The 14,127-nt window shown below is 45.4% G+C and overlaps 1 protein-coding gene across 1 annotated transcript in view; it reads right to left on the reverse strand.

The window, feature by feature from the left end:
* TMEM54 (transmembrane protein 54) overlaps positions 1–14,127 on the reverse strand; it is a 31,559-nt gene that overhangs the window by 6,935 nt on the left and 10,497 nt on the right. The gene's annotated exons all lie outside the window — the stretch shown is intronic.

A 14,127-nucleotide genomic window follows, 5' to 3' on the forward strand; every position in this document is an offset into this window, starting at 1 on the left:
TTTTTTTAAACCCTGGTAGCTAACTGATTTCACCACATTCTACGGCAACGAATTCCAGAGTTGACTTAAACATTGTGTGAAGACATATTTTTTCTGGTTTGTTTTAAATCTATTACTTAGTCCTAGTATTTTTGGAAAGAGTGAACAAGCGATTCCCATCTACCCTTTCCATTCCACTCAGTATTTTATAGACCTCTATCATATCACCCCTGAGCCGTCTCTTCTCCAAGCTGAAGAGCATTAGCCACTTTAGCCTCTCCTCATAGGAAAGTCGTCTCATCTCTTTTATCATTTTTGTTGCACTTCTCTGTACCTTTTTCTTATTCCACTAAATCTTTTTTGAGATACAGCGACCAAAACTGCACACAGTTCCTAAAATTCTCTTTGTTTTCCTAGCAGCCGCCACACATTGAGCTGAGGGTTTCAACGTATCCTCCACAACGACACCTGGATCCTTTTCCTGGGCAGTGACTCCTAACATAGAACCCAGCATCACATAGCTATAGTTTGGACTCCTCTTTCCCACATGCATCACTTTGCACTTGCTCACATTAAACGTCATCTGCCATTTTGACACCCAGTCTCACAAGGTCCTCTTACAATTTAACAACTTTTGTGTCATCAGCAAATTTAATTCTCTCACTAGTTATTACCATCTCAAGATGCCATTCTAAATTCAGCACTCAAAATTTTTCCCCTTTGCAAACTCTGAAGTAATCCTAACAGCCACCAAACCCAGCAATTCTGCTGCCCAGATTCTGAGGGTCTAGTTGATAATAGAAAGTGAAAACAGTGGTGGCTGGTAACCTCCTTCTGAGGGGCAAGAGGCATCCATCTACCACTCATTAATTTTGCAGACTGATGCAGACGTTATCAAAAGTGGCTTTCCTGGCTCACAGAGGGTGAAGCAGACACCTGCAGAGGGAATATGTTCCTCACTCCTTTCAGTTGAGCATAAAGACTAGAGAAACCCACTTTTTGGAGAGGACTGCATGGGTATTCAGAGGGGGTTATTTTGGCATTCTGACTCAATGGATGACTTTGGGGCTTATTAGATTTGATATGGTGCTTTCCTCAAATGCACCATAATGGTTTTCAGAATAAATTAGCACAAGAACAGCAAAACCTCTTCCACAAGAAACTGGCAAACCATCTGAGGAGGGCTTAAAAGTAGGATCGTTGGGGATGAGTGGATAAAGGTCTCAGGTAAATAAAACATTAAATGCTTGTATAGAAATAGAATAAAAGGGCAACATCTGGAAGGCGATGTAGACAAAAGTTCTTAGTACAGAAAATACTCTATCTAGAGGTAGTCATAGAAGAGGCCAAACTGAATTTACGGGCAATTATGGAGAATCAGGATGGGCTTTAGCTATACTGGGCTAAAGTTAATTCAGGAAGGATTCGGTGAGAAGAAAATCTTTCTACCTGTAGTACCTTTATTCCGAGGACCGCAGGATTCATGTGATCCGATGGAGCCCTCGCTTGGGAACATCTGTCCAGCTTCTTTATCACAGGACCTAGCTAGCTGAATTTTTAATACAACTCTGAAGAGGAGGAAGCATGGAATGTCAGAGTGAGCATCCCTGCTGTCCTTGAAGAAGCCTCTACTTGTTAAGTAACTTGATGGTTGATATTCAGCCTATGGCAGCCAGTGTTGTTTTTAAAATGCTAATCCCCATGGACAGAATTAGCTCTGGATATTAAGGGGGCGGGGGGGGGGAGGGGAGTGGCACAGTGGACAAAGCTACAGCCTTAGCACCCTGAGACTGTGGGCTCAAACCCACACTGCTCCCTGTGATCCTGGGCAAGTCACTTAATCCCCCCATTGCCCCAGGTACATCAGATAGATTGTGGGCCCAAAGGGACACACAGGGAAAAATGCTTGAGTACCTGAATAAATTAATATAAACCACTCAGCTCTCTTGGGAGAACAGTATAGAAACCACAGTGCTGGAAAATATAGGGTACACCAAGCATACAAAGCAAGATAGCAATCAGCAACCAATAGCTAAAAAGAACTGAATTTAAAGAATAAAGAAATACTTTAAATTCAGTTCTTTATCCCAGGACAAGCAGGCTGATGACGTCACCGACGGAGCCCCGGTACGGACAATTTTAGAGTGATTGCACTCTAAGAACTTAGAAAGTTCTAGCTAGGCCGCACCGCGCATGCGCGAGTGCCTTCCTGCCCGACGAAGGTGCGCGGTCCCCAGTTTCTTAGTTTCCACGGAGCTAATAAGACGCGTGTTTCCAACGGCTGTTGGATACTCTGTTTTTCGCCTTCCCGCTCGCGTATTTTTTCTCGTGAAACTTCACGTTTTCTTTTTTATTTCTTTTCTTGATAAAAAAAAAAGTTATTTTTTTTTCGACTTTTTTCAGTCGGCCCCGGCAGGGCCTTTTGGCACCATCGAAGCCTCGGGCTTCGATTTTGCTACGGCCATTTTTCCCTTCATGCCCCCTTCACCGGGTTTTAAAAAGTGTCAGTGGTGTGTACGCTCTATTTCCTTATCTGACCCGCACAAGTGGTGCCTTCAGTGTTTGGGTCCGGACCATAGGGCAGAAACGTGCACCCGCTGCAGTTCTCTTCAAAAGAGAACTTTGAAGAATCGCCAAATTCAACAGCGGATTCTTTTCGGTGCCGCTATGGAAGTTCCACCGGCATCGACTCCGGCAACTTCCTCCAAATCGACACCGGTGGTTTCGACACCGCAAGATGCATCTTCGGTGTCGCACCCTGCAGGTAAGCCGGCTAAGAAGCCATCCCCTACTGTTCTTGGCCCGCCAGTCGAACATGCAGTGAGCCAAATCCTGCAGACTGTGCGCCGGCCCCGCAAACGCTCCGCTCCCATAGAAGTCACTGCCTCTTCATCGGCATCGACTTCGCCTGAGCGTCGACCTGCACCGCAGGTACCAAGCAAGAAAAAAGCGGTACCGGTGCCATCGGGACCGTCTCTGGATGAGCGTATAGCATCCATCCTCCAGGTCCGGCTTGAGCAATTACAACACCTGCTCCTGGCTCTGCTAACTCCGAACCTTCCGGTGTCGGTCCCCACTGAGCCTACGGTACCGATCGTCAACCAGCCTATTTTGTCGGCATCGACGTTATCGGCACCGCTTAAATCTGCCTCTCCCATGTCGATGCCTATTTTATCGGGCAAAATAAAGACTGACTCACTCAGTATAGCCAGCATATGAGAAGGACAAGCACTACTGTCTCAAAGCTCAGAGACTTGTAACTCTGAAGAGGGGAAGATAATCCTCTCTTAGGAAAAGAGTTTTTCATCCAATCATGGCTAGAAATGCAGTAAGGGCAAGTCCAACTCAAGAAGGCCTTCTTGAGTTGGACTTGCCCTTACTGCATTTCTAGCCATGATTGGATGAAAAACTCTTTTCCTAAGAGAGGATTATCTTCCCCTCTTCAGAGTTACAAGTCTCTGAGCTTTGAGACAGTAGTGCTTGTCCTTCTCATATGCTGGCTATACTGAGTGAGTCAGTCTTTATTTTGCCATTTAATGTTTTTTCTGACTCTGGCTGATACATTGTCCCTGTTGTTGTGGAAACATAGATGCCTATTTTATCGGCAGAGCCAAAGTCTCTTCGACGTACTGCTCACTCGGCCTCTGATCCGGTACCGCTCTCTGACACCCGTACTGTTTTACAGTCACCAGGTACGGTGTCGATGCGTTCAGGCAAATCGGTACGCAAAACCAGGCATACCGAATCCTCTACTCCTCTATCTCAGGGCCGTCTTCCATCGGTTCGTGACCCTGATTTATGGGATGATTCCGAGGATCCCCTCGGTACCGAGGAGGATTTTTCATCGGATGAGGCTGACCCATCGGTGCAGGATCCTGCTAGTAAGCCAGAGCACTCTTCCTTCACCAAATTTCTTAGGGAAATGTCAGACACCCTTTCTCTCCCCTTGGAGTCTGATTCTAAGAAGTCAAAAGCATTCCTGGATGCTTTGGACTTTGACCAACCTCCCAAAGAATTTTTAAAGTTACCCCTTCATGATATATTAAGGGAAACTTTTTACAAAAATTTGGAAACTCCTCTTACCATTCGAGGAGCTCCAAGGAAATTGGAATCACTTTATAAAGTTATTCCTATTCCAGGGTTTGACAAACCTCAGCTTCCACACGAATCTTTGCTGGTGGAGTCAACCCTAAAAAAATCTGCAGGCTCTAGTGTGTATGCATCTGTCCCTCCTGGCAGAGAGGGCAAAGCTATGGACAAATTTGGTAAACGACTTTACCAAAATGCTATGTTGGCCAACCGTTCAGGTAACTATGCGTTCCATTTTTCCTTTTACCTGAAACATCTTATTCAGCGGATGGCCACTTTTCAAAAATATATTCCTGACCGCAAGCTTTCTGCTTTTCAGCAATGCACTGCCAGTCTCTTGCAACTCAGGAAGTTTATGGTCCGTTCCATCTATGACACTTTTGAACTGACATCCCGAGCTACTGCTATGTCTGTAGCGATGAGACGATTGGCATGGCTTCGCGTCTCAGACCTTGATGTGAACCACCAGGACCGCCTTGCCAATGCTCCCTGCCTGGGTGATGAGCTGTTTGGAGAATCTCTGGATACCACCACTCAGAAGCTTTCTGCTCATGAGACGAGATGGGATACTTTATTGAAAAACAAAAAGAAACCCCCTCCTCCTTGTCCTTTTAGGCAGCAGACGTCGTATCAGAGGCATTTTTCTGCTCGGCCAATTCAGCCTCAGCCTCGGAGGCAACGGCAGCAACAACAGGCTCGCCAACAACAGCCGCCTGCCATAAAGCCTGTTGCTCAGCCTAAACCGACTCAGCCCTTTTGACTCGCTTCTCCAGGGCATTGCCAGTCTTCCTCCCTCATGTCCTCTTCCACAGCCTATAGGAGGTCGACTACACATTTTTCTGACTCGATGGGAGGTCATCACCACCGACCAGTGGGTGCTCTCTATCATAGCACACGGCTACTCCCTCAATTTTCAGACTCCTCCGCTGTTAGGCCTGCCAAAAGAGTCTGCTTTCAACAAGTCTCAGTCCCTCCTTCTAGCTCAAGAGGTTCAATCCCTCCTTCTTCTCAATGCCATCGAAGAAGTTCCTTAAGATCAGCGAGGTCAGGGATTTTACTCCAGGTACTTTCTAGTTCCCAAAAAGACCGGAGACCTCAGACCTATATTAGATCTCAGAGATTTCAACAAATGTTTGGTCAAGGAGAAGTTCAAAATGCTCTCTCTTGCCACCCTCTACCCTCTTCTCTCTCAGGGCGACTGGCTATGCTCCCTCGATCTAAAAGAGGCTTACACACATATTCCTATCCATCTGACGTCCAGGCAATATCTACACTTTCTCATCAATCAAAATCATTATCAGTACAAGGTGCTACCCTTCGGGCTGGCCTCCTCTCCCAGGGTATTCACCAAGTGTCTGATTGTGGTAGCGGCCTATCTCCACTCTTACAATTTTCAAGTCTTCCCTTACTTGGACGACTGGCTGATCAAGGCTCATTCTCCTCAGGCGGTTCTGCTTGCCACCAACCAGACCATTCACTTCCTTCAACTGTTGGGTTTTGAAATTAATCTACCCAAGTCGCACCTCATTCCAACCCAGCGACTTCAATTCATTGGAGCCATTCTGGACACTGTTCTGATGAGGGCGTTTCTTACATCCAACCGCCTTCAGACCATTCTTCATCTCTGTCGGCAGGTGTTTCAACAGATTACCATCTCTGCCAATCACATGATGGTGCTTTTGGGGCACATGGCTTCCACAGTACATGTCACCCCCTTCGCACGTCTCCACCTGCGTACTCCTCAATGGACCCTAGCGACCTAGTGGTCACAAGTGCTGGATCCTTGCTCTCAACACATATCTGTGACCTCGTCTCTTCGACAGTCGCTTCTTTGATGGTTGACATCTTCAAATCTATCCAGAGGTCTACTGTTCCATCTACCTCCTCATCATCTCGTGATCACCACAGACGCATCCCCTTATGCCTGGGGAGCTCACTTGAACGAATTCCAAACTCAGGGGTTTTGGACTGCCCAGGAAAAAAAACACCACATCAATTTCCTGGAACTCCGAGCAATGTTTTATGCCCTCAAGGCATTTCAACATCTTCTCTTTCCTCAAGTACTACTCATTTGCACAGACAATCAAGTTGCAATGTACTACATCAACAAACAGGGAGGGATGGGCTCTCGCCTGTTGTGTCAGGAAGCCCAACGGATTTGGTCTTGGGCGACAGCTCGTCATTTATTCCTGAAGGCTGTCTACATTCAAGGGGAGCAGAATTCCTTAGCAATCTCAGCAGAATTCTCCAACCTCACGAATGGACTCTCGACCCCTTGACTCTCCAGTCCATTTTCGCTCAATGGGGCACTCCTCAAGTGGACCTTTTTGCAGCTCCTCAAAATTATCAGCTGCCCCTGTTTTGCTCCAGACTCTACTCTCCTCACCGTCTGGCACCCGATGCATTTCTCCTGGATTGGACCAATCTCTTCCTATATGCATTTCCTCCTCTACCGCTCATGCTGCGGACATTGTTCAAGCTCAGGAGGGAACAAGCCACCATGATTCTCATCGCCCCACGGTGGCCCAGGCAACATTGGTTCTCCCTTCTACTTCAACTCAGTTCCAGGGAACCCATACTTCTTCCACTGTTTCCTTCTCTGCTTACTCAGCATCAGCAGACCCTACTGCATCCCAACTTACAGTCTCTGCACCTGACAGCTTGGTATCTCTCGGGCTGACTTCGGCTCACTCACTCCTTTCTCAGCCTGTCCGTTCTATCATTGATGCTTCCAGGAAACCGGTCACGCTTCAGTGTTATCAACAGAATTGGTCTCGCTTTCCTTCCTGGTGCCTCTTACATCACCATAATCCCATGTCTCTAGCAGTGGGACTGGTGTTGGACTATCTTCTTTCCTTGTCTGACTCTGGTCTCAAATCTACTTCCATCAGAGTTCATCTTAGTGCCATTGCTGCCTTTCATGAGCCAATTCATGGAAAACCCCTCTCGGCTCATCCTTTGGTTTCTAGGTTCATGAGGGGCCTTTTCAATGTGAAACCACCTTTCAAGCCCCCTCCTATGGTTTGGGATCTCAATGTGGTTCTTTCCGCTTTAATGAAGCCTCCTTTTGAACCTTTGGCCACAGCACATTTCAAATTTCTTACTTGGAAAGTGGTCTTCCTTATAGCTCTCACTTCTGCCAGGAGGGTCAGTGAGTTGCATGCACTAGTGGCCGATCCACCTTTCACTGTTTTTCACCATGATAAGGTGGTTCTCCGTACACATCCAAAGTTTCTCCCTAAGGTTGTGTCTGACTTTCATCTTAATCAGTCCATAGTCCTACCTGTATTTTTTCCGATGCCTCATTCTCATCCAGGTGAACAGGCTTTGCATACCTTGGACTGTAAACGTGCTTTGGCTTACTATCTTGAATGCACTAAACCTCACAGATCATCTCCTCAACTTTTTTTGTCCTTTGATCCTAACAAGTTGGGTCATCCTGTATCTAAACGCACCCTATCCAATTGGCTTGCTGCTTGCATTTCATTCTGTTATGCTCAGTCGGGCCTGACACTGGAAGGTTCTGTCACGGGCCACAAAGTTAGAGCTATGGCAGCGCCTGTAGCTTTCCTCCGCTCTACTTCCATTGAGGAAATCTGCAAGGCTGCTACTTGGTCCTCAGTTCATACTTTTACATCTCACTATTGTCTGGATGCATTCTCCAGACGGGATGGACACTTTGGCCAATTGTTTTACAAAATTTATTTTCCTAATGGCCAATCTTCCCTCCATCTCTCTTTTTTTGTTAGCTTGGAGGTCACCCATCAGTCAAGAATATGCTGCCTGCTTGTCCTGGGATAAAGCACAGTTACTTACCGTAACAGGTGTTATCCAGGGACAGCAGGCAGATATTCTTGCGTCCCTCCCACCTCCCCGGGTTGGCTTCTTAGCTGGCTTATACTAACTGGGGACCGCGCGCCTTCGTCGGGTGGGAAGGCACTCGCGCATGCGCGGTGCGGCCTAGCTAGAACTTTCTAAGTTCTTAGAGTGCAATCACTCTAAAATTGTCCGTACCGGGGCTCCGTCGGTGCCATCACCCATCAGTCAAGAATATCTGCCTGCTGTCCCTGGATAACACCTGTTACAGTAAGTAACTGTGCTTTTTAGCTATTGGTTGCCAATTGCTATCTTGCTTTGTTTGCTTGGTGCAGCCTATATTTTCCAGCACTGTGGTTCCTGTTTCATTTATTAGATTGTACACTGCCCAGTTCTGCATATCAGTTGGGGTGTTATAGAAAATACAAAACTATAAACTATGGAAACCTCCAGAACTTTTGCATGTCTTATTCGATATTCAGATGGGACCCACATAAGTGTTTCTGGCCAGATTCCTATTCCCCACCCCCCAACCCCTCCTGAAGAAATCAACAGATCTGGATCCTCAGCTCCACAGGCCTCCCTTGATGGTCCCTGGTGCTCTAGAAGGGCAGATATGCCCGTTCATTCTTGCCTGTTCAAAATGGCTGCTGTGACATCGAGCGGCAGCCTTCATGTACTAAAAGGGTCAAGGGTCACAGACTTGAAATACCACCTTTTGATGGGCAACCCAAGTTTCCTGCAGTTCTGGGGGTGGGAGGGAGGATCAAAAGGGGGGATGCTGTTTTAGGGTTTAACTTCTATATGATGATGGTGATAATACGAACAACTGCCTTGAGACAACTCAGAGTTGCAGAAGGTATTCAAGTAGTTTTTGTGTAGGATAGAGAAAAAGGATGTAAGGCCTCACCCTCACACCAGATGGCAAATCTCTTCCATTTAAACCCGTTAAGATTTCCATGTGGAAAATCCTTCTGACAAAACAATAAAATCCAAACAGCACCAAAAAGGTTCAACAACAAAATGACTGGAACAGAAGATTGGATGTACCAGTTTGTAGTTTAATAAGCATCCAAATAACTTAAAAACAATCCACACAGGATGTATACAGTCACAAGTTACCACCCACAAGATTAAAACCAACTATCTACTACCAACCACCACCAGACTTTGAAGGTGTGAATAAACATGTGGATAAAGGCAAGCCGGTTGATTTATCTAGGTTTTCAGAAGGCTTTTGACAAAGTTCCTTATGAGAGGCTCCTGAGAAAATTAAAGAGTCATGGGATAGGAGGCAATGTTCAATTGTGGATTAAGAACTGCTTATCGGGCAGAAAACAGAGGGTAAGACTAAATGGCCATTTTTCTCAGTGGAGGAGAGTAAATAGTGGTGTGCCACAGGGATCTGTGCTGGGACCGGGGCTATTTAACTTAGTGTGTGGCGCAAGAGTTAAAGCTACAACCTCAGCACCCTGAGGCTATGGGTTCAAATCCCCTTGCTGCTCCTTGTGACCCTGGGCAAGTCACTTAATCCCCTCATTGCCCCAGGTACACTAAAGTTTGAGCCCAGTGGGACAGATAGAGAAATATGATAAAGTACCTAAATGTAAAACCACTTAGGATATAAGTGGTATATAAATAATAAAATAAATAAATAAATCTAGAAATTGGATCTACGAGTGAGGTGATTAAATTTGCAGATGACACTAAACTGTTCAAAGTTGCTAAAACACATGCGGACTGTGAAAATCTGCAAGAAGCCCTTAGGAGACTGGAAGACTAGGTATCCAAATGGCAGATGAAATTTAATGTGGACAAATGCAAAGTGATGCACATTGGGAAGAATAATCCAAATAATAGTTATTGGATGCTAGGGACCACCTTGGGGGTCAGCCTCAAGAAAAGGATCTGGGTGTCATCGTGGACAATATGCTGAAGCCTTCCACCCAATGTGCAGAGCTGGCCAAGAAGGCAAACAGGATGTTAGGAATTATTAGAAAAGGGATGGTTAACAAGACTAAGAATGTTATAAAGAACACTTTACCCACCCCCCAATCAAAGGCATGCAAAGCAAAAAAATATATGACGGTCTACTAGCCACCAGAGCAGCAAAAATAGACCACCACCTCTCAAATCTGCTGACCACGACGCCCAACTACAAAACATTCAGGAAAGAACTGAAAACCATACTATTCAATAAATTTGTCAAATGATCTAACCAAACCTTATCAACCATTCCCAGATCCTGACGCATACTATAGCTATCAACCTTGTAATCTCCCTGGGAATGCCCAGGCTAAAAGGTATTGGTGGGATAGAAGTCATCAATGGAATGGAATGTAATAATGCCTCTGTTTCGCTCAATGGTGTGACCTCACCTAGAGTATTGCATTCAGTTCTGGCCTCCTTATCTCAAAAAAGATATAGCAGCACTAGAAAAAGTTCAAAGAAAAGCGACCAAGATGATAAAAGGGATGGAATTGTTCTTGTATGATGGCTAAGGGGAGATATGATTGAAGCCTACAAAATCCCGAGTGGTGTAGAACGGGTACAAGTGAATTGATTTTTTTTTACTGCATCAAGTTTACAAAGACTAGGGGACACTCAATACTTTTAAAACCAAGAGAAAATATTTTTTTCATTCAGACACTCAGAATAGTTAAGCTCTGGACGCGTTGCCAGAAGATGTGATAAGAGCAGTTAATGTAGCTGGTTTAAAAAAAGGTATGGACAAATTCCTGGAGAAAAAGTCCATAGTCTGCTGTTGAGAAAGACATGGGATGGTAGCATGGAATGCTGCTACTATTTGGGTTTTTGCCAGGGACTTGTGACTTGGATGGCCTCCACGAAGACAGGATATTGGGCTAGATGGATCATTGGTCTGACCCAGTAAGGCTATTCTTATGTTCTTACTATCAAACACCATAGTACTTTCAAAAAGTTGTGGCACTCTATAAGCCTAATAGATCTTTACGATCCAAAATCAAAAGCTATTACCGTATTTGCCGGCGTATAAGACGACTGGGCGTATAAGACGACCCCCCAACTTTTACAGTTAAAATATAGAGTTTGTTATATACTCGCCGTATAAGACTACCCCTTCTTCCGCACACCTTCTGCACAACAAATAAAACTTAAAAGAACATCAGAATTTATTTCAACAATTTTAATTAATTCACTAAAGCAATAGAATTCTTTTCCTACCTTTGTTGCCTGGTTTCTGCTTTCCTCATGTTCTCATTCAATTCCTTCCATCCACTATCTCTCTTCCTTCTGCATCTTCCATTTGCTCTTACTGTGCCTCTCCCTTTCTTCCCCCTTCCAAATTGGTCTGGCACCCATCTTCTTCTCTCGCTCCCCCCATAGTCTGGCATCTGTCTTCTTCCCTGCCAGCGTCTTCTCCCTACTCTCTCTTCCTCATTTCCTTTGTGTCCTTCTCCCCCCCCACCCTTCCCATGGCCTTTCAGCGTCCTTCTCCACCCCTTTGTATTCCCCCATGTGCTTTCAGCCTCCTTCTCCCTCCTCTGTCTTTAAGTGCTTTCAGAGTCCTTCCCCCCCCCTCCTGTCTTCACCATGGCCTTTCAGCGTCCTTCTCCCCCCCTCCTTCTCTACCGCCCCGGGTGCAGCACAGCGGGCCAGGTTTCCTTACTTTTGTGGCACTTCCCCGACCGACCGACAACAGCCCCGGTCCGACAAACCTCCCTGCCCTTAACCGCGAATCTAAATTACCTTCTTACAGCTGCTGTAAGAAGGTAATTTAGATTCGCGGCTACAGGGCAGGGAGGATTGTCGGACCCGGGCTGTTATCGGTCGGTCGGGGAAGTGCCACAAAAGTAAGGGAACCTGGCCGGCTGTGCTGCAACCGGGGTGGGGAGGGGCGGGCCGCCCCTCTCCCTTGGTAGCCACTCGAACCGCGAGGCTACTCTCCTTCTCCTTATCTGCCCTGCCTGCAGCACAGAGCCGAACGGAAGTCTTCCCGACGTCAGCGCTGATGTCGGAGGGAGGGAGGGCTTTGTTTAAGCTTTGTTTAAGCCCTCCCTCCCCTCCGACATCAGCGCTGACGTCGGGAAGACTTCCGTTCGGCTCTGTGCTGCAAGCAGAGAAGGTAGGGAGAAGAAGAGCCGCGTACATCCAGAAGACTGAGCATCCAGCCCCGCAGGAGCCCCGCGACCCTCGGAGGCGTCCCCATGGGATCCCCGCGACCCTAGGGGGCGTCCCCACGGGATCCCCGCGACCCTAGGGGCGTCCCCGTGCAGCTCTCTAAACAGTACCCGGCGTATAAGACGACCCCTGACTTTGGGGAGGATTTTAAGGTACTGAAAAGTCATCTTATACGCCGGCAAATACGGTAATTCTAATAGTGCAGGGAAATTATGCAGACACTAGAGCAATAACTTTCTGTGTTGCTGGTGGGCCAATTGCTACTGTGTGTAAATTGGTTTCAGTTTAAGAAGCAGCTAAAAACTGAGCTGTTTGTTACTGCATTTTTGTGATCTATTAGTAGGTATTTGAAGAAAAAAATCTGTTTAATCATGTTTGCTATTATAATCTTGCGATTTATTACGTGACATTTGAAGAGAAGAAATTAATTATGTAGATTTTATGACATGGGTTTATTTTTATCTTATGTATGGGGGTTTTTTCCCCTTTATTTATCAAGTTTATAATCATTATACAAGTAATACACTTGTTAAAGAAACCCAGAAACAATATATAAGAAATTATGATTGAAAGCTTATCTATATTCTCTTTCTTAGACCACCATTAACGGGCCAGATCCAATATACCCATGGAGGGGATTCCTTAAGCAAAATACTAATTAAGTAAGCAGTATACGATTAACAATTAACCAACCCATATGTTATACATCCAGTTAAGCTCATAAATCACTAGAAATCTTCTTAAGGTCTAGAAAGCACGTAGTTGTGAAGGCAGAAAAAAGGTATATTTTACCCCCAAATATCGAATCAAACATTTACATGGGTATGCCAGTAAAAAAGAAGCCCCCAATTTTTTTGCTTCATCTCGCATAACAAGAAATTCTTTCCTGCGATCTTGTGTAGTTTTTGAAACGTCTGGATACATCCAAATCCTTTCCCCAGCAAATGTCACTAATGAGTTACGGAAGTAGAGTTCAGATCTTGCTCAAATACAAAAGATACTAATAAAGTTGCCCTTTCTTTTACTTCAGAAAGGGAATCTTCCAAAATAGCTGATAGTTCACCTTTTTCAATTTTTTTCCCGCAAATCATTTCTTTCTTGTACCAAATTTCCTTCCTCACCCGCCTTAAGGGGAAATGTTGGAATATAATATATTTTATTTAATGGAAGAATTGCCTGCTGAGGAAATTTAAGTATGTCCATTAAATACTTTTTGAAGAAATCGTATGGATTTAAGGATGGTGACTTAGGAAAATTCAGAACTCGAATGTTTAGTCTTCTGTTATAATTTTCAAATTGTTCATGTATGTTTTAATTGATGTAAATTGTTTAGTTTTTTGTAAACGGTATAAAAAGGTTTTAAATAAATAAAATAGAAATGGCCCAACACAGGCAGTGTTTCAACCAAATAAAAAATGCCTTCTTCAGGGGTCTTATGGTGTCCTTGGCTGTTTTAAATATAAAAAGCCAAGTAGTTAAGAGGCTACAAACAAACTGTACAGCACACAAGCTTCCCTCTTAACAAGCAAGCTGTGAGGGCATCGGTTTCTAACAACCTAGCAACATCATCAGTAACGCGGCAGAGTGAAATCCCCAACCGACAAGGCCAAGCAGCCTGTTTAGAGTGCTGCCGGCCCGTCGCTGCTTCAGTTGAAGGTAGGGCTTGCTCGCGGTCGGCAGGGAGGGAAGGATGGAAGGTCAGCAGGGGTTTGGCTGTGTGGTGGGGGTTCTGCTGCACAAGGGATAGGAGGGAGAGGACAGAAGCTGGGCAAACTTCTGATGCACAGGGGAATGGGAGGGAGGGAGGGTGGGGAGGAAAGATACTGCATATGTGGGGGAGAGAAAGGAAAGAGGAAGAATTGGGGTAAAGGAGAGGAAGGGAGAGATGATCATGTGCATACCCTAAATAAGACCTAGTGCCTTTTTTGGGCCCCAAATGAACATAAGAGACTGTTATTTGCGGGGAAACGGTATCTTGAATTCATCTCCACCAGGAGACCATTCCACACATCTAGTATTTTCTTAGATTACTCGCTTTAACTTCATCTTATGCCCTCTCACTCTGGAGTCTCCTTTCAGCTG

Source organism: Geotrypetes seraphini, chromosome 8 (assembly GCF_902459505.1).
Source record: "Geotrypetes seraphini chromosome 8, aGeoSer1.1, whole genome shotgun sequence".
NCBI lineage: Eukaryota > Metazoa > Chordata > Amphibia > Gymnophiona > Dermophiidae > Geotrypetes > Geotrypetes seraphini.